At 35.6% G+C, this 26,038-nt stretch overlaps 1 protein-coding gene across 1 annotated transcript in view; it reads left to right on the top strand.

Moving 5' to 3' along the window:
- The window catches only part of LOC121294630 (semaphorin-6D-like), a 77,097-nt gene that overhangs the window by 33,294 nt on the left and 17,765 nt on the right, over positions 1-26,038 (top strand). Inside the window, exon 2 of the mRNA XM_041218533.1 lies at positions 12,055-12,083. The gene's annotated coding sequence lies outside the window, so the exon portion shown is untranslated. The remainder of the gene's footprint in view (positions 1-12,054; positions 12,084-26,038) is intronic.

Raw genomic sequence — 26,038 nt, 5'->3', positions numbered from 1 at the left:
CTAACTTTTTGAAAGTGGTTGTATAGACTTGTATTAAGGAGGCAGGGGCAGGCTGAACACTGTGTACTCAGGTGTATGCAATCAGTTAACACAATTTACAAGATCCAGCAGGGCTGGCTGGAAGTTTCTAATCGGCTTTTAATCTGCCAGAGAGTCAGTTCACTGCCAATTTTCTGCCCACAAATTGTACAGTGAAGAAAGAAAATGGTGAGCAGTGTATTTGTATTTGTATTTATGACCAGAACTAAGAAAATAATTGCAGACAACTTTTATATGCTTCATTGGGCTGTTCTGCCTTTGGAAAACACTTGCATTTTCAAAAACTACAATTATATATTATTGTGTCAGTTGCATTTGATATGATACAGTAACATATTTACCATTTATCCTTTTGATAATTACCTGTGATCACAAAAAAAGCATTGTACATCTACAAAGAACCAAGCAATGCGCTTTGAATACATAATCACTCACTGTTTTTGAAAAGCCAATTTATATTGTGGAAGGCTAATGCATGTGTTATTTGAAATAGAAGCTGAACTTTAAAAGCTATCATTCTCAAATGTTTGTTTACTTGATGCATTTGCCAAGGATAGCTAAAAGCAATAGCATGACATAACTAGCCCAGAAACAGCATTACTCAGAAACAACGTGCAAAGACTCTGGCATCAAATATAATATTCCAAGCATTAAAACTTGTTTTGTTTTTTCTATTTGTCAGCAGAAATGTGTTCCAATCATTAGCAAAAATAAATTGAATTTCAAAATGTTTTTTTTTTCTTTTTGTTTGTCTTACTTCTGATTGACAAGTTCATGGTTGAACTAAGCAAACTGGATTCTTCAGATTGTAAGGCGCAAACACAGCCATTATTTTTATATAATGAAAACAGTAACTAAGGTGATTTATAAGCAGCATTAAAATAAAAGCATGTGTCTGCTACATTATGAATCATATATTTGAAAATACAATGTATATGATAATGGGATTAGAGGCATGTTTGATAATGATGCCTGTTTAGCTTTACTATATTGCCTTTTAATAGGCAAACGCACTGCAGCATTTTATAATGGAAAAAACGAAGAACCAGGAACACAAGAATAAATAAATGAAATAACCAGAAAAAGGTCCTCTCTCAGCTTTATTATTATCATTTTTTATTTTAAATTACTTTTAATGCTCTTTATATTGTATTTCAATGCCTGGTTTTGACTAAAATATTCAGGTTTTTTAATTCGTTTATGATATCATGTGACAGGCCAGTGGTTATTAAGGAGACTGACTGATGTTGCTCATTCTGCTGGTCGGAACACTGGGGACCTTGTTTGAGGAAAGCTGGGTAATACACTGACCTTGTGACCCTGGTCGACTGAATGCCCACTATAAACAATGGATCTGTCAAAATTTACATTGTGCTGTGACTTTGTTAGGGGCGGGGTTGCTATAGGAGTCCTGCGTTTCTACAGTTGAACCATATCGTTTCAATAGGGGCAATGGGGAACTGTTACCATCTGCACTGCTGCTCAATCTATTTCTTTGAAATCAATTTTAAAAAAAGTTGGAAATAATAGAATTTTCAGCTTTTATTTTATTTGTGTTGTTGTTGTTATTTGTTTTGGTTTAGTGGCTTCTCTTTAAATGCAGTTATTGTTACTTGCAGGAGAGAATGAAACCCTGAGTAGTGGATAAGCCCGGTACATTGCTTGGGAGTAAGTCTGTCACTTTCCATTAGCTCACACCACTGGATTTATCAGTTCATTTGCAATGTCTATGCCGGTGTGATGCCATCCAGTTCAATACAGTGTCATCCTAACCTTTGCTGATTTTCTAATTAATCTTGTTGCATGAAAATAAGAAAAGGCTTCTTATTATGCAGAAAAGTGGCCTTGAAAATAAAGTGAAAGGAGCCAACCAAATAAACTTCAGCTTATTTTTATCTTTCTTTATATATCTGATATGAAGCCTGCACAAAACGAAGAGGAAGCCGTGTCAGTGTAGTATATTGCAATAGCTGTGTTCTTAGTGGGCTTACCCTTTGAATCAGCCAAGTTTTCAAATAAATGCTTTTCCTATCGTTCTGAGATATGAACTAAGCCTAGTGAAGAACCAGCCCTCGGATGACCAAGAGGTAACTGGTACAAACTGTGGGAAAGCTAACCTGGTCACGTCTTATACTGATCATATAAACCTACTGACCTACTGACGTACCATTTTATCCTACCACAAATGTGGACCGCAAATACATGGCCCTAGCCAAATGAACTTGCTTTATTACACATTTAAAAACGGTACAAATCCTTGTCCTTATTGTAAAAGATCCTTTGTCTCATCTACTAAATTATATGAGACACTGTTGATCCATAGTAGGCAGGAATCAAGGGAAAGCCAAGGAAACCAGCTTGACCTCTTCTGCTAGGGGTCACGTTGGAGATTTTAGATAGAGCACATGATTTCCCATAGAGACCACACAGACCCAGAAATGCACAGACAACTTTATTGAAGTAAGTTAGTAGGTAAGGTTCAATTAACAAGATTATAATGTCCGTGGAACATTACAGCTCTTATTTAGCATCATGTGTCACACACTTGCATTTAGCTAGACTTTAAATAAAGTACAAGGAAGGTGTTTGGTTACTTTCATCCAAACAATTATCCTAATGGAAGGGCTCAGACAGATGGTAAAACCGATGTCAGCCAGAAATCAGTTCAGTATTAGCCTCTAAAGCTAATAGCAGACTGCCATAATCAGAATGAAAGGATTTTAGGCCAGTTAAGCAATTTTGGATAGCTGGTTACACCTACAAAGGAGGCAAAACAAGAACAGCTATGTCCAAATGTCTTTGGACCACAGTTTGTAAAAAAAAAAACAACAACAACAAGGAAAATTAGACCATGCACAGCAGCTGAGAGGTAATTTAAATGTTAATACCCACAGCCCAATGATACTTTAAACTTGATTTAAAACAAGACCACCAAAGCTCACAATGGAAGCGGGTGGTCAGTGAAAAGCATGTGAGCTTACAGTACAAAGCCACTGGTCTGATATTACATTTATAAAATGTAAGCTTTAAATCAGAAAAGCGTATAGGATAAAGTAACCAATTGGTCATTTCTAAACACACACACACACCCCCCCGCCTTTTAATTTTTTTCCAGACTTTTTTTTTTTTTGTCCGGTCAGAAGCCTGCACAATGTGTTCTGTCAAATGCAAATACAAGTGTCAGTTAAATTCCATAATAGGGTGAATTGGAGACACTGCCATGGATTCTTATAATGGGCTCTGTAAAGAATTGCATTATAATGAGGGAGAACTGTATTTAAACTAAAGATAATAAGCTAGTTGAAAGTTGAGAAGCTGCAAAGTGACACAGATGATTGATGCAGAGATATGACATATGAGAACAAGATAACACAAACTCAAACCTGGTACACCAAAGCTGAATTACAGCGTATAAAACTTATATTCAGTGGCAGACGAGTACCAGCTGTCAAAATCCTAATCCCACTATATACTGTTCTACATCGAAAAGTATAGCTATCCATTTACATGGGCCTGCAGGAAGGTCAAGGTCGGCAGCTCTTTGGGTTTCACAGCTAATTTGAAATAGAAACTTTGGGTGCAATAAAAGGCACATACATTTATATGTTTCCAAATACACTGAAAGAAATATATTAAAAAAAAAACTAAAAAAACAACAAAAAAAAAGGGTTTTATAATCTAAAAAGTTGTGGATCTTTTATTAACCTAATTCTTCATGTAGTCATTTTAATAAGGTCTATTAGTCACCCTGCGGGGGAAAAAAATCTTGCTGGATTAATATAGAGATAAAGAGCAGCTCTACACTGTTTAGATCATTAATATCAACCCTGAAGGCTTGAAATTGAAAGCTTAAAAATAAACACCCCCTTAAAATGTAATTTTATTTCTGAATATTGTATCTATTTCGTTGCAAACAGAAGAATTGTAGCACTGAAAGGAGCTGTAAAAACGTTAATCAAGATTGGAAGAAAGTATATACTGGGGGAGTTGAGATTAAATTGCTATTAAAATTAGTATTACCACTGCAAACATGAAATTATTATTCGTTATAACTGGAAACCAAGTTGATGGTGATGGTTCATCTTTGTGGATTAGACTGACCAGAAATAGAGAATTAGGGAGAATAGATGTATAGTATAATATACACCGAGGATGGAAGGTGCCAACTTGAAGACCACAGAGATGTACCCTACTTAGCTCAATCCAGAAAGTTGTCATGCTGATGCGCTGGGGAGACTAAACTGTGGTTGATCCCCAGAGCCAGCATCACAGCCGTTGTGTGTGCTGATGCATTGGGGAGGCAAAATAAGCTGATCCCTGGAGCCAGCATTACACTTCAGCAATCAACACCAGGCAGAAGGATCTCAACATAATCAGATGGAAAGAAATGCAAATGGATGGAGATGCAGATGGATCATATTAGTTTACTGTAAAGCTACGTCTTAGTCGGTGCTTATCTTGGTGAGAGCCGAGATCAGCTCAGCAAGAAGTTTTAATATCTACTCTCATGTATTGGAAATCATCTTTAACATTTAATGTAACAGGTAATTTGTCTCATTCAGCAGGTTATCACATTAAAATCAACAGGTAAATGATGAAAACTGATTTGTAATATAGGGAATATACTAATGGTTTTTGGGGATAACTGATACAACACATCCATAAGGCTAAACTCCTGGAGCTCGACAGTCGTATATATATATATATATATATATATATATATATATATATATATATATATATATATATATATATATATATATATATGTCATATAGGTAAGGATTTTGACAGTAGTAAACATTTATATATTTTTACAATTCAAACTCCTATGTTGAACCATATACTGCACTACTGATGTAAAAAGTGTGCCCTGAAAGAAATATAATTTAATTATTTTGATGTTTAAATATCATTAGTTATTCACTCAATTTAATTTCAATTGTTTAATAAATACTGTCAAAAATCAGTTGTATTTATTTGAGCCTAAATAGCAGCATTTACAGTGGCAGAAGTTTCTGAAGATTGCAGAAATAGTAGACTGGAATGTAAATGTGCTTTTGTAACAGAAAACAATTCACCCCAGGGATACCAGTGGGGTGTATTCCTTAACCAGACACCAGCAAAAGTTTTTTCTACTAATGAAAAGAAATTTCAGCTTTATTTAAATTATAAGAAATCCCTCCTTTCCCCAACCCACAAATGAGCTTACCTCCCTGGAAAGTCTACCTTTAATTAACAAACTTTGCATGTTAATTAGTATACATTATAAACTAGAGGGCATTTTTATTAATGCAAGGTTACCACCACAAGAGTTCTATCACCAAATGATGCTGCAAACTCAAATCTAAGTATCGCTGTTTTACAGCATCAAAACCTATGACAGCCCCTTCAAGGGACAGTTTTAATGTGGTTAATATACAGATGGCCTTTAGACCCAGCTGTTTTAATAGATTAAATATGCACATGTCTAATCAGAGCGGGTACTATTGTACAGTATTTAGTGCATATTTACATTAATGTCGAGAAGCCAATTGTAACTAATTAGCTAGACCCACATGCAAAATCAACATGTCACACGTGTTACAATACTCACCCTTGCGTTAGACTCCCACAGCTGTGCCCAAACTAAACGTCTCCATGCTTCATCGCCTGCAGCTGAAAGTGTCATCACACTGAATCCAGTTCCACTGGGATTCAGCTTGGATGAAGTCCTAGACTACATAACTAAAATGTACAATTATTACATTATAGACACTGATTCATATTGTCCGTACTGTAGTATATAGGCAGTTTAGTATATAGGTTGGGTTTGGAAATGCGCAGGGACAAATCTATGAAGTTGTGTAAAAACATGTGCCGTTGGTCATAAACACATTTTTATATAAGTTTTGCTGTCCATTTCTGTATCCTGCACACTGTGCAGTAGGGGTACTGCATACTAAAAGCAGAAAAATTACATCTGTAATAACAAATACATGCTATTTACTTTCAAATAAAAACTGTTGGAAGAGTGGCAAGTCATTACAACATTGACTTGTTGAAACATAGCATCTGTTGTGTCCAGATAATATTTCTCAATTTACCTGCTGGTACTAACTTCTCATTTCAGATTCTAACTACAAAGCTAAGTGCACAAGGCAACAGATACCTTTCTGCGAGTTAGAAACTGCAGTAATATATTTTCACAATAACAAAGAAAAATGGAGGACAAGAATTTAGGACGGTCACATAACTCATGGATCAAATGCACACATGTGAATAAGACCTTGCTTAAAAATCAAGGCACGTGTGCAGCTTTCATTAAGTACAGTGGAACCACAGCGTACTAATGCAAAACACTGTGCCAACCGTGGGTAAATCAGGCTGGATTCCAATTTATACAGTAGATGAACTAGTGACTCAATTCTGCCCTCATATTATCATTAGAGCTTAGTGACTGCATACCTCATAAAATTAATTCATGGCTGTAGCTCTCAGAGAAATGATATCTACAAGAAAATAAAGTTATCCCTCACCATAATGTTTTTTTCCATGCTCATTTTACACTCACTCACAATAATATCAGCACACATCTGTGCTATTTGTTGTACTTTCTTCTTTCTGTGTTGTCATTCGGTATTAGACAGATATGGCAGTGGAGCCCAAGTGAGATAGCAGAGAAATGTCAAAGCTGAGATTCCTTAAACAGCTTAGTCACACTAATTACACAAAAAAAAAACTAAGAAAATCTGTAACCTGTAATCTGCAATTGTCTTGCCATTTAAATCGACATGACCCAACTGAACAAAAATGCCCTTCGAAGAGAAATCTGCAGACCCTGATTAAGAGATCTCTACAATGATGACTATTACAGTCTATAATTTCAAAGGTGTGACTGTTTAAACCTTTTCAGTGATTGAAAAGAATAACATTGGGACAGGTTTTCAAAGCATTAACTCCAGTCTTCAATTAGCTCCTATCTTTTTGGCAGGGACAAAAAAAAACTATACTTGAACCAAACTACTAATCTAATTCAAGGTTAAGCATGCTCAAATTGTTTGCTTCCCATTTGGTAGCACTGATGTGGAATTAAAGGAGGAAGCACTTTATAAATATGTCTTTCGTTAATTCTGTTTTATGGATATGTACATGTTGTGGATGAGGTCAGACAGGCAAGATTTCTCAGGGTCAGGAGCTCACAGCACTGGAGCAGTCTGTAATTCAATCTGCCACTGCTGTCCAGCCCAGTCACTCAGCAATCAATAATAATAATACAGAGCAAACCATATCGATTTGTGGTGCTGAAATACATCTTAGAAAGACGACACTTTTAGTATGATAACACAAACAGCTTTGTGTTGTTCTATCTTGATTAGCAAGGAGCTGTCTTAATTATGTCACAAAGCTTGTGTATATTGTCATGGTAATCCTAACTCATGCTTTGTAAACAATAGAGTTTACCTTATCAGCCACCCTATGAAAACACTGAGTTCAAATGACACCACTTCTACACACAGCTGTCACAAAGGTATCAAACTGATGCATTCTTGTCTTTGTTTATTTACTTGAAAACAGGACGCTGTTTCCTACTAGTTTGTTCAACCTAAATGGTGACAGATTAATGTTTTTATTGACTATTGAATAACAAAATAATGTCTTTTTGCATTCCCACATAAGGCTATCAGCTAGTCTGAGTTAAGATTCTGTGTGTAGTAAAATACTAAATCAAAAGTATGAACCATCAGTTTTGAGAATGGTCTATATCCAAGTCAGGTTCGGTACTATGTGTGATAAAGGATTACATACATTAGGGGATGTACAGCTTGCTGTATGGGACAAAATCAGTTTAAGATATATTTTTGTAGTACAACAGAGGAGGATCCTTTGAGACCTGGGCCTTATAAGGGGGGTCTCAGGCAAGACAAACAGACGCAGAGAGCAGAAAACAGAAAATGGGTATAATATTTGGATAAAATATTACAAAGAACAAAAAGTAGCTGTCACTCAGCACACCGTGATGAAATAACAATAACAGAACAGAATAGGATCCAGCATACAGGTAAATGGATTAATATCATGACCTGAGGAGAATTAGAATCACAGGCTCTTCAAAGAAACACAGTAATTGCAGTGTGGCTTACAGCCAGGCAAAAATTCAGCTAGAAGAGAGAAGGAAACAAAAACCATCAACCTATGTCCAACTTGGACAGATCACGAGCAGCTGCTGTGAGTAAGGTTGTTGGCACTGAAAATTAAGTCACTTGCAGCCACAGATTTGAGGAGATGGCCCTTATTCTTTTTGGTTTTACTGAGGAGATAAATTGGAACAAGGACTATGATTTTTCCCCCTCATAAAGCTTAGAGAACACAAGGCAGTTTTTCACACAATTTTCTGTGTCTGGACCTAAAAATGTTGGAGACATGAAAAGAATACCATATATCCTAACCTCTTCCAAGATAAAGAAAGTGACCTTGCATAATTCATTTACACAGCCAAAACAAGTATACAGTATTAGAAACACACTCAATAACACTGATAAAGCCTAAACTAAGCACTCTAATAAACACTCCTAGATCAGTTACAAAGACAAATGGGTTACGTAAAAGTAGAATTTTCTGTATTTATGTTCCATGTATATCCTCAGACAATAAGAAAGAATTTGTGAACAGAAGACCAGAAGACATTTTGACTATCGTTATCTGATGGTAATCGACAATTGTTTTGAAACAGACAGTTGACTTTGTGTCATCTTATTGTCCATTATTAAAGAAACTGAATAGGGTCTGTAGAGAATGCTGTCAATTAACACAGTGTAACAATTTATTAATTTTTTTTTGTTCCTGGGTAGTAAGTGTTATTTCCTAATTGCTTATGCCTCAAAAGTATAGAAAATGGCTATTATTCCCCACAAACTTTGCTTTTGTGACCAGGACAGTGATATTTAAAAATATCACTATATCCAATGGGAAAAAAGGCAAATGTGTGTCTTTTTGTTCACATAAAGTCAGAAAAAAACAACATATGAATCCAAATTAACATGTATTTATACTAAAGTAATACAAAAATGACTATAAAAGATTTAGAAGTAAGTAACTGCTCACTTCTAAATCTTTTGTAGTCATTTTTGTAATGGTACTTAAGCATTATACTGCCATATTATGAATATTACTGTTTCATATGTTATTAAAACAGACATAATCTGATCAAGGTTTAGCAGCACTAAACTGCAAGCAGATGCCATGTCACGCTGTATTTCCTGGTAAAGCTTTGCTATTATAATACATTGAGTCTAGACAACTACGTGACCAGAGCTTGTTGTGTTAGTATCCACTCTGTACATGTCTGTGTAATGAATAATTAAAAGGGAGAATTCAGCATCTTGCAGACCACGCAAAGGTTGATGCATCCTTTCGATTACCTGCAAACGTTTTGAAGATTGTAACTGAGTACATGCCCTTGTTCTTTAAGCAGACCATGCTCAAAGGACATTAGTCACATTATGCAGGCAATCTCTCCCTTATTCAAATGGAAAAATAAAAAACAGAATTATGTGCCTTAAATGAGTTAGGGCTTGTCACCCAGGACAGATTGGAACATGATAAAAAACATTCTTGAAGGATATGCCTCACAAATTAAAACACTTGTCAGTAACTTTTCCATTTAAAATAATATAAGGTACTGACACACAGTAATTCTGATTCAAGCAGTGTGTGTGTAAATCACCATACATTAGCATTACAATTAGCATTTGTACCTCAAAAAGGTAAACATTTATTAATATAGTAAAACAAGAACAAATTTAAAAAAAAGGAGCTGTAAAATGTTTCATACTTTGGAATGGTTTAGAAAGAGAATGTGTTTCCAATGCAAAACACTGAGCTATGCCAGAAGCATTTTATAATCCAAAATACTTGCATAGCTTCCTTGATATACTTCCTTGTAAACAAGATGAGATAATGTAGAGCTTCCAACAATGGATATTTAAGGCATTCTACCAAAAAGTAATTGTACCAGTGTGTTCTTTTTTTTTTTTTTTTTAATGCAACAACAGACAAGATACACTGTTCTTGGAGCTACAGACGGGACTGGCCAAGCTCCAGTGAGTGAACTTATGGATCTGGAGCCATGGTAAAGCTCTACTATGAGCATGCAGCAGCTAACTGTCCCATCTAGTTTACCCCCCTCCAAGCAGTTTACTTTAACTAGAAAAACAACTTAACGACAGTAACTGAATATAGAATTAATCCATCTCTCCAGTTGTGCATTTCTCATCAATTTCAACAGATGCACCATGGGACTAGGTTTCCTCCAAATCCATAGCACACTCATGCAGTTTAATGATTTTGAGCGGGAGGGGGCATGGTATTTCTGGTGCTCTACAGTACTTTTTCATGGTAACACTACACTAAGTGCTCACCTGGGAAACCTCAAGTCAAGACAAATGCCACCAAAAAAGGATCTAGGATTTTTCATTGTCCTGCCCTACCTTTCATAAACTCACAGAATACAATTATATATGGGGCCTCATCATCTCCAATTTCTGTGTTTAGTACAGGGAGCCCAGAAAGAAAGATGAAAGGCATATTTTGTTTTCAGTATTATAGCATGTCAATTATGCTGTGTGCACAGAAATGTATTCCGAGTATCATGTAAGATGTCAGACTTGTACTTTATTGGTAAGTTATTTAAAAAAAAAATAGGGGTTGAGGGGGAACTGTCAGCGAACATAAAAAAGCACTTCAGACTTACCTGCGGCACTATCTTAGGCGCACGATGTAAAAGGCGACTCCCCTCTGACTGTATCATGAAAAAAAATAAATAATCACACGAAAGATAGCCCTGTTATACAGCTAATAAAAATGTAGAATACATAATAGCTTTTAAGAATACTTATTTCAGTAAAGGTAAACAAATCATACAAACCAGCTATACCCAGTTCCCTGGAAATGTACAGCCAGATGTTTTACCTCATTGCCATGTCTTTATAATTTTTGTGTCCTTTATTGTACGGGTATTTTGATACTGCAAGAATTATCTTTTCTTCTGCCACTAGTTACAGAAGGCGTGCAAGAGAAGTTGCTCCACATTGGTCAGTTTCACAGCTGCCGCGCAACAAAATCGCAAAAATAGACACCAATCCTACTTGTTTCAGCGTTGCCTGTCTCATTGCAGGCTGTGTGAAGGGCTTGTATCAAAAATAAAGGTTATATATATTTTTTTGTCGTGGTGCGGTGTGTTGTAAGACACGTTAGCTTGTCACATTGCGTCCGGTGTGTAGAGTCCGTTACGTATGCAAATCTTGATTCATACGGTTCGTAATACAAACCTTATTTCTTTTTTATATCATGTTGCTTTACAACAAATGTTTGTTTATGTCTGTACTATTTAAAGTGATTTAAATATTTATTAAAATGAAGGTTACTATTACCAGAGTTTCTATACATAAGAATTTCAAGAACAAGAAAAGGTAATTCGGCCCACCTGTGCTCACTGGCTTTGGTACCAGCGCATGCATTTAAATTTGTTACCCAGTGAAAAATACTGAACACCTACTGCTTATTTCAAACCGTTAGAAGATATGATAACACCAAGAAATTCATTTTTGAAAAACATTGCTCAGGTTAGGGTCTTCATAATGAAAAAGGCAGCAACATTTGGAACAGACAAAATGTTGGGGGGGGGGAATCAATAAATAAATAGTCATGGTCACATCATGTTAAAACAACCTGTTCATAAGGAGAGCATGAAAGCAATAAATTTCTTAAAACTGCGCGTCCATCTACGAGCTGTACGGTCGGCTTGCTTAGAGAGGTGAAAACAGAATGTGCTCAGCAAGCTAAGCTGGTTACAGATAACGCTACTGTTGTGTCTTTGTGTGCTTGGAAGAGACAATAAAACGCCAGACAGTAAGCATGCTTAACATTGCATATTCAGTTGGAGAAACAGTAGTGATGGCACTGTTTAGTGCAGCACAACAAAATCTACAAAGCCAGCTGATGCTGTGTAACTGATTGCGCTTATTGTTTCATTGCAGGTCCTTTGCTCGCTCCATTTCCAGAAGAGGTGAGACCTTTCTTTTCTCTAATATGTAATGCTATGGTCAGCTAAAACGTGGTTGATTTTGGTTTCTTTGCAAACATTTGTAGCTGAATGTGTTTGTTTTCTTGCAGTTGATTGCAGACCACACAACAAGCAAACTTAAATAAACACACAACTTAAAGAAACAATATTCCATAATTTGTGCTCTAACGTCAAAATGTTCCTAGGATTGCCCCTGCCCAATAAGGACACTCCCTCTCACACCTTCAAAAATGTGGCAACTTTGTATGGCAATTGAAAAAGTTTATCCGGTAAGGTGTGCAGTAAGTAATTTAATCAACCCTATTGTGTTAAGAATGTGTATACATCCATTATTTTGAACAGATAACAATATATATATATATATAATATATATATATATATATATATATATATATATCATATATAATATAAATTATATATACTTGTGTGTTGGTGTGTGGTGTCAGTATATTCAAGAACAAAAACCCATAAAATGATATGATGCTACAGTTATCAAACACCAGTACCATTACAGTAGAAACCGCAACTGTTGATATAAATACCCAACTTGGAGACAACTAGGACTGACAAATTTAACAGACCTGAAACATAATAGGAGGGTTAAGTACTACAAGAGCACACAAAGACATGTGCAAAGATACAAAGATTGTTTTGTTCGATTTCAGTATCTGCAGTTGCTACATGAGGACACTTTGAAGTCTTGCCCTTATATTCAGTATTGTATTGCACTAGCTGACTGAATCAGATTGTAACATGAAGGACGACAAACAAAACAAGGTTCAAGGGTTCAATGGTATTCAAGGTATCAGTGTTGTAAGTACTATATCGTTAATACTGAAACACCTGTAAGCATTGCAAGCCATGTAGTAAATCAGCTTAACAGGTCAATTGTGTTGAATAAGCAAGGATGCTTTCCGTTTGAATACTCTTCGCATTTACTGGACCTTTGATTGAGTTGTGATAAATAATACACATTATCAGTGTTGAAATAGCGAGCTTCTTGTATCATTTTCAATATCGGAAGGAAGGATCTACGATGCGTATTTTACAGCCTGAACTGCTTTGACAATTGCACTGTAATTACAGTACAGGCGACCTCATCTCTGGTAATTACAGCTGTCACCATCGATCCCATTAGCCTGTATAACTAACTGCATCAAGCCAAGGCAGACTATCCATGCTTAATCCAGGATGTCATTCTTAGTTTGCATTAGCTCTTCTTATTGCTTTTTGCTTGCCACTGCAAACAAAGGAATGTAAGATGCATGTGTTTAGTACAATTATTAATCTCAAAGTAGGAAATAGAACATAAGCAAAGGATCACGTTGCAGTGAATTATGGGGATTTCAAATAAACATAAAAACCAGGTAAGTTAACATTTTATTTAAGTTTTATTTAGCTATTCTGTATGTTTGTATAGAAGATGATGATAAATTCAGCTGAACTTGCAATTATATATAGTTGTTGATATAATCAAATTGCTGAGCGGTAACTTACAAATATTTACCGTTAATTATTTTGCTGTGAACTTTACTTATTTTGCAAACTACACACCTGTCATGGATTACTGAAGAAACTTCAGATATCGAAATTCATGAAAAGATTTTCTTTTGTAACATACCCTTTAAATAATGGTAATGTGCTGGCCTGATTCTTGCTAAAGCGCATTGGTTTCCACTATATGTCACTGGCATGGCATTTGTATCATAATCTTTGTATCAGAACTTTTCTTCCAAGCGAGCAAAAAGTCAACATTCTGTTTCTTTTTGAGCCAATGGCTGTATATAAATACAGTGGTTTGTATGTCAGTAAGGACAGAGAAAGACAGAGATAAATGCATACACAACAAGATAAAATGATTACACTTTCAGGTTATATGACAAAAGGTAAAGCACTAATGAGACAGCTGAATAATTTTCAACATGTAGTAATATATTTATTTAAGCGATAGAGCCCATCGATGGAAGCTCTAGCGTGTGGTAGATGACCGCGTCACGACCCGAAGGCGAAGGCGCTAAAGAAAGTCAAGGTCATCTACCACACGGTACAGCCCGCATCGAGAGGGATCTACCGCTAGTAGAAAATGATTTATTTCTTTATTATCTGTTTAAAAAAAATAATAATTAAAACATATATTTACCTTGAACTTCTGATATTTCGGCAGGTAACATTCCACTCAGGAAAATAGTACTTAACGAATAGAAAAACGACATACACGTAGAGAAAATATTATTATTATTATTATTATTATTATTATTTATTATTATTATTATTATTATTGCAAACATATTTATTTATTGGGGTACTACTCTTTCTTATTATAATTTATCTGGACATGTACAATGTTTTTGGAGGCGGGGCGTCATTCAAGCAGGCAGGGAGTGGATTGGCTGTTGCGGAAAGAACTGAAACAGGGTTGGCAGTTTGATTGGCTGGTTTTGAGGGAGGGTGTTGTTTGGATCCAGTCGAAGACAGAAGTGTGGACCAATCGTGTCTTCCCTGTTGATATGCTGTCCAATAGCTGCTAATTGAGCCTTCATTATAGTGTCCTGTCACAGACATGATTTTGTTTGTTTCTAGACCAGCGTCAGAAAGTACGTTTAAGTAGTTTTCTATGATTAGTAGTAGATTCAAATGTTAAGGAAAAAGCTGGTATGTATGCAGGGATTGATTATATATAAAGTGTCTAAAGTGCCCTTCATTTTCCCAAATATATACATTATTTTTTAAATATTTACTGCATGTTGAAAATTACTCAGATGAGCTGTCTTAATTATCATGACATATACAATACATATTGAACTTATAACAGACATGGCAGCTGTTATGATTGCACACAAAACCAAATGCAAAATCTATTTTATTTACCGTACTACTTCATGAAGACATACAACAAATCAGCAAATAATCTTAACCACTTTCTGTCAATAGTAGTAAAAATTGAGAAGGTAGACCTGGACTATCCAGTCCAGCTAAGGTCAGTAGAAAGTGAAAGAGATTCCGATCTGATGATGGCTTCTGGGGGCTGCTGTAAAAGCTCCTGAGATATGTTATGAATGCAGGTTTAACCTGCCCTACACCCCCATGTCTCTGATGACTCATTGCAAGTGAAAGCAGATCAGTAATATTGCTTTATTGCATGCACAGGCTGGGTTAAAGTCTGACACCCACACTGGTGCCAGCTTTTTCCAGTTAGTAGTAATCACATACTATACTACTAGAATTAAGTGCCAAGGAAGGTGGAACAAGGCTTGTATTTCAATAGGTTATTCTTCCCTTTTCTTGGTTTCTTGTAGAGCAACATCTGGTTTTTAAATCTTACAAAGTGTAATTTATCATACCTGGGAAAAGGAAATACCAGAAAGGTAGTTTACATTAATGGTAGGTCATACAGCACAGAAACAGCGAGAGCATATACACATTGTCGTGATGCCTTCATTAGCGTGAGAAGCTAAATTCTGATTAAGGTTAAATAGTACATTTCTAAAGACAATGTGTTCTTGGAAAAATACTAATCGTTTTCAAAACCCCCCAGTTTGAAAGCAATGGACCGCTGTGTTTTTTTGACCTAGACTAAAATTTGGGAAATTGTAAAATGCTTCATTATATAAACTTCATGTTCCCATAAGTTTAGATGGTTTAGAGTTTCTTGTCCTGAACAAGCCATTCATAGCACAAGATTCTTATTTTGTTCCATTTGCCAACTCCCAAACTGACCACAGTTTTACTAGCTGTTTTAAAGATATTGATAAACACAAGCATGCTGTGAATGAAATGAGAATATCTTCTGTCACAGTTTGGGTGGTGAATGATTGATCCCACATGGCTTAGCAAGATCTGCATATCAACTAGGACTTACTGTTTTTTCACATGCTCCCTCCCCTTGAGAGCTCTTATATGCAACACCCTGACTATTAATGATATTTCGTGCGAGTGCTCTAAAATCACATATGGGCACTTAAAGTTCACAGCTGCAAAGAAACTTGCTTGCATGAGAAGGATTCATTTTCCACGACTCCTTCCTACATATGTGTTTAAATTTGAAGCCCAATTACGCAGAGTCATTACAGGGGCACAAAACCACAGTTCTGAACTTGTCTCTGCAGAACGCATGGTTAGCAACCAGATGGCATCGCCAGCGCAAGTCTCTTTGTATTTCTGCTTGACCATTAGAAAGGAAATTTTTAAAATGACCCCCACCCCTTCCTTGAAATATATAATTTGTGGTGTACCAAACAAATTGTGCTGTTTGCAGTGAAGGGCAGATTACACAGTTAACACACCATCTGCAGAGTATATTCCCAACCATCTGGGGTGGCCTTTATACAAGATAGCACATAAAGCAAGACTGATGCTCTTTTTTGTTTTTTACATGTAAATGAAAGTCATTTTGTCAGAGTTTTAAAAACTGTTAGGGGGGGCTTGCACTGACCATCTGAAAGCTGCTAATTTACACAATAATACCATCGTGTGAATACAGCTAGCCCCAAAACACGAGCTCACTAAAGAATGTCAGCATGTCGGCTCATGTTAGATTAGGAAACGATGTGTCACTAGAGCAGCACGAGCCATTGGGACGAGAGTCTACAGTTACCAAACCCATCTTCCTGTGGGAACTGTGCACTTTACAATGGCTTATATGGAACAAATCATTACAAAATTAATTTGTGTGTGTGTGTGTGTGTGTGTGTGTGTGTGTGTGTGTGTGTGTGTGTGTGTATGTATATATATATTTTTTTCTAATATTTTTTGCAATTTCTTCACAAATTAAGTTTGCAGTCAAGAAGCTGAAAATCTGCCTCCCAGATGTATTTATTTATTAATCAGTCTTGTTTGTTTATAAACTCTACTCACCAGGAAAGACCCTTGAGAAAAGTCATATATATTTTTCAAGTGTCCCGGAGGCAGCAGTCAAAGACATACGCAATCATATTGTACACTAGTTCTGAGTAAATTAGCCAGGCATTCCATAATAATGTCATATTTAAAGGAATCAGAAAGTAAATAGCATCCAGTCACCTACGACGTGTCCTTCGAGTCTCTCTAACATGCATGAAATGGTGACAGTTTTCATGCCACATAGGCCTAATATTTCCTTTAGGCTGATCACTTAGAACACAAGAGATAAAATATGCATAGATGATACAGGTCTTTATTTAAAAAAAAAACAATTTCGGTACCCATTTTAAAGGGCATCATAGCCTGTGCATGTACAAAACACATAATTAACTGTTAATCTAATCTTTACCAACAGAAAATGGTCAAAGTTCGCTTCCAATTGTTCAATCAATGTAAGCAAAATGCTGAAACGTATGAATAGTAATTGTTTTTGCTTTATTACAGCCTAAATCTCAAGTGAGCTGATAGGAGTGTAGCATTCAGAGTCACACTGTTTGCTCCAGGTCACAAGTCTCACACAGACACACCCACAGACATACAAGTCTGATATGAATCACTGCAGACAGTGTCTGAACACTAACCCAACTCTGCCTTTATGAATACGCATTTAAGTAACTTAAAAATAGCTTTTTTTTGTTTTAATGAAGCCTTCATCAAAATCTTGCAGCTGCAGTCCCAAACAATCAGGCTGAACATCCTTAATTGGATGGTAACTGGATACCACATCAAATTCCTTCCTGATTTAAAGGCTGCTAGTTCGTGAAGCCACTCCTCCAGATACAGCCACAAGCACAGAGATGTCTAGGTTGAGTCTCAAGCATTCATTACTAAGCTCAGTCTACACCAGGAGTATCCTTTGTAGTCTGGCAGTGGTTATGTATGTGTCATTGCATGCTTTCAGATAAATAAGTACAACATATAGTCTATGAATTTGCAAGCAAACTTCTTTTTCCCCAGGCTCTGTTTTCCAAAACAGTTTCCGTAAATATGTCACAAAACCAATCCTTAAATTACACCATGTTAAAACACTTTTGCCTAGGACTACAGTGTTGCCATGAAGTAAAGGGAACACTCACCCTTTCTATACAAATGTATGTAATTAATAATGGTTTCCCTGCAGAACTGAAGCATATAGAAACAGACTGTCAGCATGAGATATGAATGTGTTTAAATATTTCAGGATCTATAATAACTGTGCTCTCAACAGCATAAATACTTATTTTGATTAAGTAACGTATGTGAAAATGTTCCCATCAACTCTGAGAGACAGCTTCATATTTCCTCCCAAACAAACACTGTTCTGAATTGGTTTCTAAATTCACAAACACACAATGGATATTGCGTATATAAAGAGCCATACTTTGGGCGGTCTGCATTGTGATTTGTCACAAAACGCAGTGCTTGCAATCCAAGTGCATTGTGTTAATGCCATGATCGTGGCACATTGAAAAGAGCAGAGGTGGAGGCTTGTAAGACAACTTGGCTTCAATGGTTAGCAAGAGAAAAAAAAATGTTTTCAGACACTTTATTCAGGCTTATATAATGGAAACGGCTGGGTGTTAAGAATAAAATGAGTCTGCTTTAAAAAAAACACAACATGGAATAAATTACTGCTAAACATGGCTCAACTTGTCATAAAATGTAACTTGGACTGCAATATATGCGAATACTAAAACCTAATTTACTCCTGTATATCTATCTATCTATCTATCTATCTATCTATCTATCTATCTATCTATCTATATATATATATATATAGCCTGTATTTCTTATACCAAAAAGGCAAAGAGACATGAAATACCCTTTCTTCCTTTATAAAAGGAACAAGCCTGTATAGAGACAGGAACTAAGCGGGAATTCTATGGGATAAATAATGGATTACGTTTGAGACAGATTTGAGTGGTCAGAAGGCTGTGCAAATCTAGAAAGCATCAGTGTAGACTAATCTTTCAAGAGGACTCCAGTTTAGAGCCCATTTAAAAATAAAATAGGACAATGGTTGCATATACAGCAGAACAAACAACTGTGCCCTGTAGCAAGTGAAACTAATAAGTAGCAGTGATTTTCAAAGCCTTGCAGTCATTGCTTGATAGGCATTTGTAACCATTATATATAATTTAAAATGATATAAGGTGGAATTATGTAAATTAAAAATGGTGGTTAAATACAATAAAAACAAAAAATGTTGAAACTGGAAAATACATCTAAAAATATTGTAACCTTAACCTTTAATTTGATAATCAATAAAACACTATTGAACTCAAAGGTCAAATTAAGATTAAGATTACCACATGTTTAAAAACCTTGAAATGTCAGTTTACCATCACAGCAACCCATATGAAAGACCTTAGTCCTGTTGTAACCTGTAGTAAATAACTCCTTTAAATCTGGGTGGAGACACACAAGGAATATTGGGAACTGAATTCCACACCCTATTCCTTGGTATAGACAAGCAGCTCCATTTTACAATATGTATAGCATTAAAACAAAACACAGAAACATAATATAACATTTCTCAATACAATGCAGTTATATGTAGTATACATTATATAAGACAAAGAAAAAACAAAATACCAAAGCACAAAGAATTAATTAGAATTCAAGAATTCTTCCTCATGCCCCAAGGTAAGACATAAACTAGGTTAGTTAATGACTTCAGCGGCATATCTTAGAACTTAAACTCTAAATCTGCTGTTTATATTAACAATAATGGATTTTAATTAAAATTTGATCCAATGTCTTAGTTATCTTACCAACCCCAAACTGAAATATACAGTCATTAGCTTGCCATTAATAGGCTGATAAAAGCCACACATTTATTTAGCACAGGAATGTAGCCTGTGGTTTCTTACACTTCTGTGAAAGTGTAATTTGCAAGACAATGGCAAAAAGCATCTGCAAATAGACATGCTAAAGACTTATTATTCCTTCCTGCATTTCAAAAGCTATTGCCTACTTATGGTTGAAAACAAACAAGGAAGGGAGGGAGGGGAAACAGGTTGAGAGTTTGCACATTATCCTCCTTTTATCCGTTTAGCAATGCAATACGGTACTGCTTAGCATATCAATGGGCAAAACTATGAGACCCTCTAATTTATACCACATCCACAGCTATTTTGAGAACCACACAAATAATAGTAGGGGTCAGTCTCTATTGTTTTTGGCATAAAACCTTGGCTCATGTTAGCTGCTTTCCCCTCATTAAAAAATACTTTCATTTGAAATGGTATTCACATTGTACTTTTTTTTTTCAGGGTCATTTCTTGGAGTTGCAGACGCAGATTTTTAAATCTGTGATAGAAATAGATTTTATTTACTATAAAAAACAAAAAATTGAAATTGAACAGTAATGAGGTAGAGGAGAACTTCCAATCAATGCGTCTCCTATAGGTGAAGATACCTGATGAAGGTACTTTATATTAATGTAATAAATAATAACATAACAAGGGTTTCTTTGTACTTTCCCATATTACATTTTGTCAAAGAATACACTTTTGTCTTGTATGTACTGTAAAACACATCAATAAAATGACTTTTTTTCTAATAACACTCAGTAATTAAATTTCAGTTTCCCTAATTGCTAGTCAATGCAGTACAAGAGCCAGGCAAAATAAAATCTCAGATTCAATTAGAATTAACGACTCCAGTTTTAATTGGATTTAGCATACCTTCACACTGGCCACCAGGTTAATTACCCAACTGTATGTTGCTTCCTAGTCTTACCCGCTCCTGTCAGTAAGCCTGCCTTCATGTGTGAATGTAATAAACAGTGAACACTACAAGGCCAATTACATCTATGTACAGCATTAACAGTTTTGTGAAACATATTCCTCCACAGAAGAACATCCTGCTACTATAACAGTTCACTTTCAATCAATGTAATATTGTGCAGATGTACAATCTATTTCTGCAGCATGACTTATTATAGAGAAACAAAGGTATTTGGTGGAGAGAACACAGGCAGTTGCCGTCTTGATAAACCTTGATAAATTGACTTGTTTTCATGGTGTCAGACCAAAGGGGGAATTTATCACAGTTTCCTCTTGGCCAGTACAACCTATTTATTCATTTTCTTTATTCATGGAACACACTTCCCGGCATTTATCCCATAGAAAAGTTAGTCAAACGATCTGAGACTGAGGAAAGTGGGCACAGCAAAGCAGTCAATGTTATTTATTTATTTATTTTATCTAAACTTTTCATCAGCCCAGAATTTGCTTGGATTTTTCAACAGGTTCATTATCTTTACTACTACAATTAACACTTAAATATTATGTTTAGATAACGTCTATTTGTATTATTTACCTGTTACAGGGCCTGGGTTAATCAGGAATATAATTGCTATAGCAATGTACTTTTTTTTTTTTTTTTTTTTTTTTTTTTTTTACTAGTTTTGCCTTTTCCAGAGAAGATTAAATAATAAACACCTTGCAGTACAGATTCAATATAGGGATAACATGGTTCAGGGTAATTAGGCAAAATCTTTGGAAGCCTGTCATAAACATTGATAAAAGTTTGATCAATAAGGTGAAATTTCCTCCAGCTATAAACCCTTGATCAATTGTAGGGAAATGCTATCCCTGTGAGATAAAAGTCAATCAATTCTGGCCCCAAGCAATTCATTTTTTATTTTTTTATTTTTTTAAGACAAACACAGTTGGTTCACTGATATTCAGACATCACCCAGGTTACTTAGAAATATTGTGGCTCTCCTGGTAGAAGCATGAGTGATGGCATAGATGAGTCATACAGCACAGGTTTGCATCCTGGCTGTGCGAAGTAGGATGTTCTTTGCTGGGGACTCCGAAGGCAGCATCGCATTGGCTCTGGAGTGCCTGTGGGTTAGGGAGGCAAAACCAACGAACCCTGCTGGCCTGGCACCCAGTGAGCTCAAAGGCAGGCCTTTGTTCTCCAGAGGTCGTTAGCTGGCTGACTTCTGCCCTAGAGTTCCTGGGTGAAAAAGCAAGCTGGCTTGGTCGTGGGATCAGAGGATGCCGGGTGAACCTTCGGGTCTCCTGAGCCGTGTGGGGAATTGTGGCAGTGAGGGGGAAAACAATTGAGCATTCCAAATTGGGAGAAATCGGGGAAAAATATACTTGGATACACTAAATTAAAAAAAAATAATAATTAAAATAGGACATGCAGTATAGTATGAGAGAAAACAAAAACTTGTCACTGGTCTGTTAGATTTCCCCACTGGCTTTTGTTAATTAAACAACTCATAATAATAATAATAATAATAATAATAAACAGGTTCCAGCATGTCTAACAGCATAACCTGTTGAGACTGGATTCAAGTCTCCAGCTGCTCTTCTTTTTTTTTTTTTTTTTTTAATCGATATTTGAAAACCGAAGGACAGCTGCCCATTTGCATGCACTGCATTTGGAACAGGATAGCTGATAGTTGTTATTCATATTTGATCAACATTTCCTAACACTACTTGTTAATTGTGCCCAGACATGATCAGGTACAGTAGCTTGATTAAGCCAACAGCATTGTCCTGATGAAACCTGTTGTGTTTATTATTATCAAAAATGGGTTATAATGTTCCACTTCATACTTTAGACTGTAAATCCATTGTTTTAGAATTAATCATAAATCTTAAGCAACTGATTCTAGGAGGTACATGCTGTACACTGTAAATATTGTTTTGGAGAACACTTGTGTTTATGTGTGGTAAAACAATTGAAATTAAACACAAAATGTGTTTCTAATCTGTTCATAAGATTTATTTTCAATTCTTTAAAGTGCAGGCATAAATACACACTCATTTTTTGCAATGCAGCTCCAACCCACTGTACACATCCAGTCCACGCTGCTGCTATTTTGTAAGCTCAGTAATAAGACTTATATTGACAATACTAAAAACCACTAACAGCACACTGTATAATAGGGGAAGATTCTTCTAAACCAAACATATCTGCATCAGGAGAAACATACACCATTATGCACTTACTTTCTAGTCTAGTAACATTTAACACCTCTTCAGTTTAGAAAGAAACCAACAGTTTACAGTACAAAGAATGTAAAATGTATGTTAACAATTTAGCCTTACACAATAGCAAATGTATAGATACAAAAACAAGTAGTATTCCAGGGTATCCCACAAAAATGCAACTGGCTGTAGGGTTGATTTTACAGGTTTGTGTTTGCAATACTGTATAGCTCTATGGACTAGAATTAATCTTCTGAAATTAAACTGTTTTGAACAGACAAGAAAATACCTCAAAACCAGATTTCTTTGATGTATGGATTTTATAATATGATAATGGAACTTTAATCTGATGTGGGGGGGTGCACAATGCCGAGTAAACAACAGAGAAAATCTTGTTCTTAAAAGTATTCTATTTTCTTGCTGTACTTATGCATTATTGTAATACTGTTATAATCCTAGGTGGCCACCCAATGTACTAGTCTCTGGGAAGTACCTTGTTTTTGCTTCAGTTTTGAGGAATGTGCATAGGATTGGATGGATTATCTTTGCAATACTGAATAACATTACATTAAATGGACTAAAACAGGTTCAGACACACAGAGCACTTTAATGCATGCTTAACTAATCTTTTGCATTACACGTACAGTTGCATTAATTTCTGGCTTGCTGTTATAATGCTAGACAACAAACATATGGATATGGATTGGAAGAAATTGAGCCTTAATGAAGATGACCCAAAAAATCTACATTAAAATACTGCACAAAACTATCTGCTCACAGGCACGGACCAGGAGAGTAATGAATATGTACATGAATATTAAAGCCTAGTGTAACAGATGAACAGGAAGAAGAGACAAAAGCAAAAAAAAATTGCACTTTTTTGGTACACACATAATGGAAGATAGGTCACTGGGGCTCCCCTCAATCCCAAAGACCTTATTTTCAATAGATCAAAACAAAACCACATCAAATAAGAAAGAGAAAGTGTTGGAACACACAGCATATGAACAACTACCTTCAGACCAAAACTGCAATTCATGGAAAAATGGGCCAGAGATGGTACAAATGTAACAAGTCTGTTTAAAATGTTTAAATTTAATGCCATTGCTTCCTTTTTATATTATTTATATTCTCTTTTAAATATACTGTTTCATTTTAGTTCAGTTGAACATACAATATAAATCTAATTCCATTGGTATATATGCGTGCATTTCTATAATTTATAGACACTGTGTTTCTCTTACTTGTCACCTTTAGAGATTACTGAATAGTTTTAGTTCAAAAGTCAAATCATTTTGTATTGCAATATGGTTTAAAAGAACCCTGTATTCCTGTGTTACATATGTTATGCGGCATGACTGTTGACAATCTGCAAATTCATTAAGAACCTTTTTTTAACACTTAAGTGAACGGTGCTCATTCATCACATGAGTGTGCTAAAGTGTGCCCAGGCCATCTGCACTGACATTCCACCCTTATAAATCAGGCCAGAGTCTGGACTCCCTCCCACGGTTAACAGTTGGTCTACTGGGGAACGTAAAATCTAGGACCACCACCCGTCCCTCTGCCACCTATGCTTATCATAATGCACTACAGATGCTCACCCTATGTAGTCCAATTGCACATTAGGGTTATAAGCAAAGCCACATCCATACTGTATGTATGTATATTGTACCAGAATCTAGAGCACAAAATGTAAGAGCATTCCATTAAATAATTAGTATTTACATTTCACGAAGATAAAAAAACAAAACTTGCTTTAATTACTGAAGTTAAATTAGCAATGTAGTGTTTGTTGTACATGTTTCCGAATACAAAGCAGGATGGTTAATTTAAATATAACAGGATATCACATCACTAAAATTGCCCTGATCTGCAATTACATATATTGAAGATGCTGACAAGAAAGCCTAAGAAATATGCTGACAGCCAGCTCCTGAAGCTGTGGGCTGTCTTGTATGCATAACAAACTGAACTAGAGGGAACTAAACACTTGTTGTAATAGGGCTGTCTCTTGTGGAGCCATGTGCACATGTCACTTCATTTAGTGCAATGCAAAATGCATTGCACCAAGTAGAATTCTACTATATTCTTCTTTTTGTTCAAACAGTGATAATAATTATGGGTTTAAATGCATTCCACTATTATTGCTTGCTCCCCGTTATCAACATTAACCCTACCCCCAAAAGGATGTAATCCTATTCAAATCCTTTTTGCAATCATGAATATATCATTAAAACATACTAAAGGGTGTTTTTTTATAGGGTCACCATTTCAATTCAGTAGATATGAGGTTTAATATTTCATGGTTTCTAATTCCTGAATGTAGCACGGAAACCTGACCGGTTTTTCTTGTCACATTATATATAAAAACCTGTGATTATACTTTTGTGTAGCAACAAATATCGTCTCAGTAGTGTCTTTAACATTCTCCTGTTAGCTGCATTACATTGGGGATAACAAATCGACATGCTAATATTGATTAAAAATTACTATGCTATGCAATGTGTCAGGGGCTTTTGGAGAGAAAAAAAGCAAACAACCAAATAAAAAATAAAGTATTGCCCTAAGGAACAATGAACACAAACAAAAACTAGATTACCTTTAGGGAATGTTATCATTTAGGGAATACAGAGATATGTTAAACCCTGTGTTACTAAAAATGTGATCACCATCAGAAGCTAGAAGGCCACACTGCAAACAGAACAGTAGGAAATTAGACTTAATTGGGAGCTCCTTATGACAGTGAATGCTGTTTTCAAATTATCTTAAAACAGCCAAAAGGAAATCAAAGTGAATAAATAATAATAATTCTACAATATATTTTTTTAAGACTTCATATTTATTTTGTGTGAAAACAGCATGACAGTTGATTTTTAAATATATTATATATATATATATATATATATATATATATATATATATATATATATATATAATATATAAATAAAATGAAACATAATGAAACATAATTAACGAGATTACAGGTTCTGTGTAAAATGAGTAACTGTGAATATGCAATCATAAGCAAACAACTCTTCCTGGATTAATGTATTTTCTGCTGCTATGACACACCCTATTCTCTTCACACGCACACTCTCA

Source organism: Polyodon spathula, chromosome 19 (assembly GCF_017654505.1).
Source record: "Polyodon spathula isolate WHYD16114869_AA chromosome 19, ASM1765450v1, whole genome shotgun sequence".
Lineage (NCBI taxonomy): Eukaryota > Metazoa > Chordata > Actinopteri > Acipenseriformes > Polyodontidae > Polyodon > Polyodon spathula.
The sequence above is the reverse complement of the archived record's forward strand: the minus strand, read 5'-3'. Positions and strand labels throughout refer to the sequence as shown.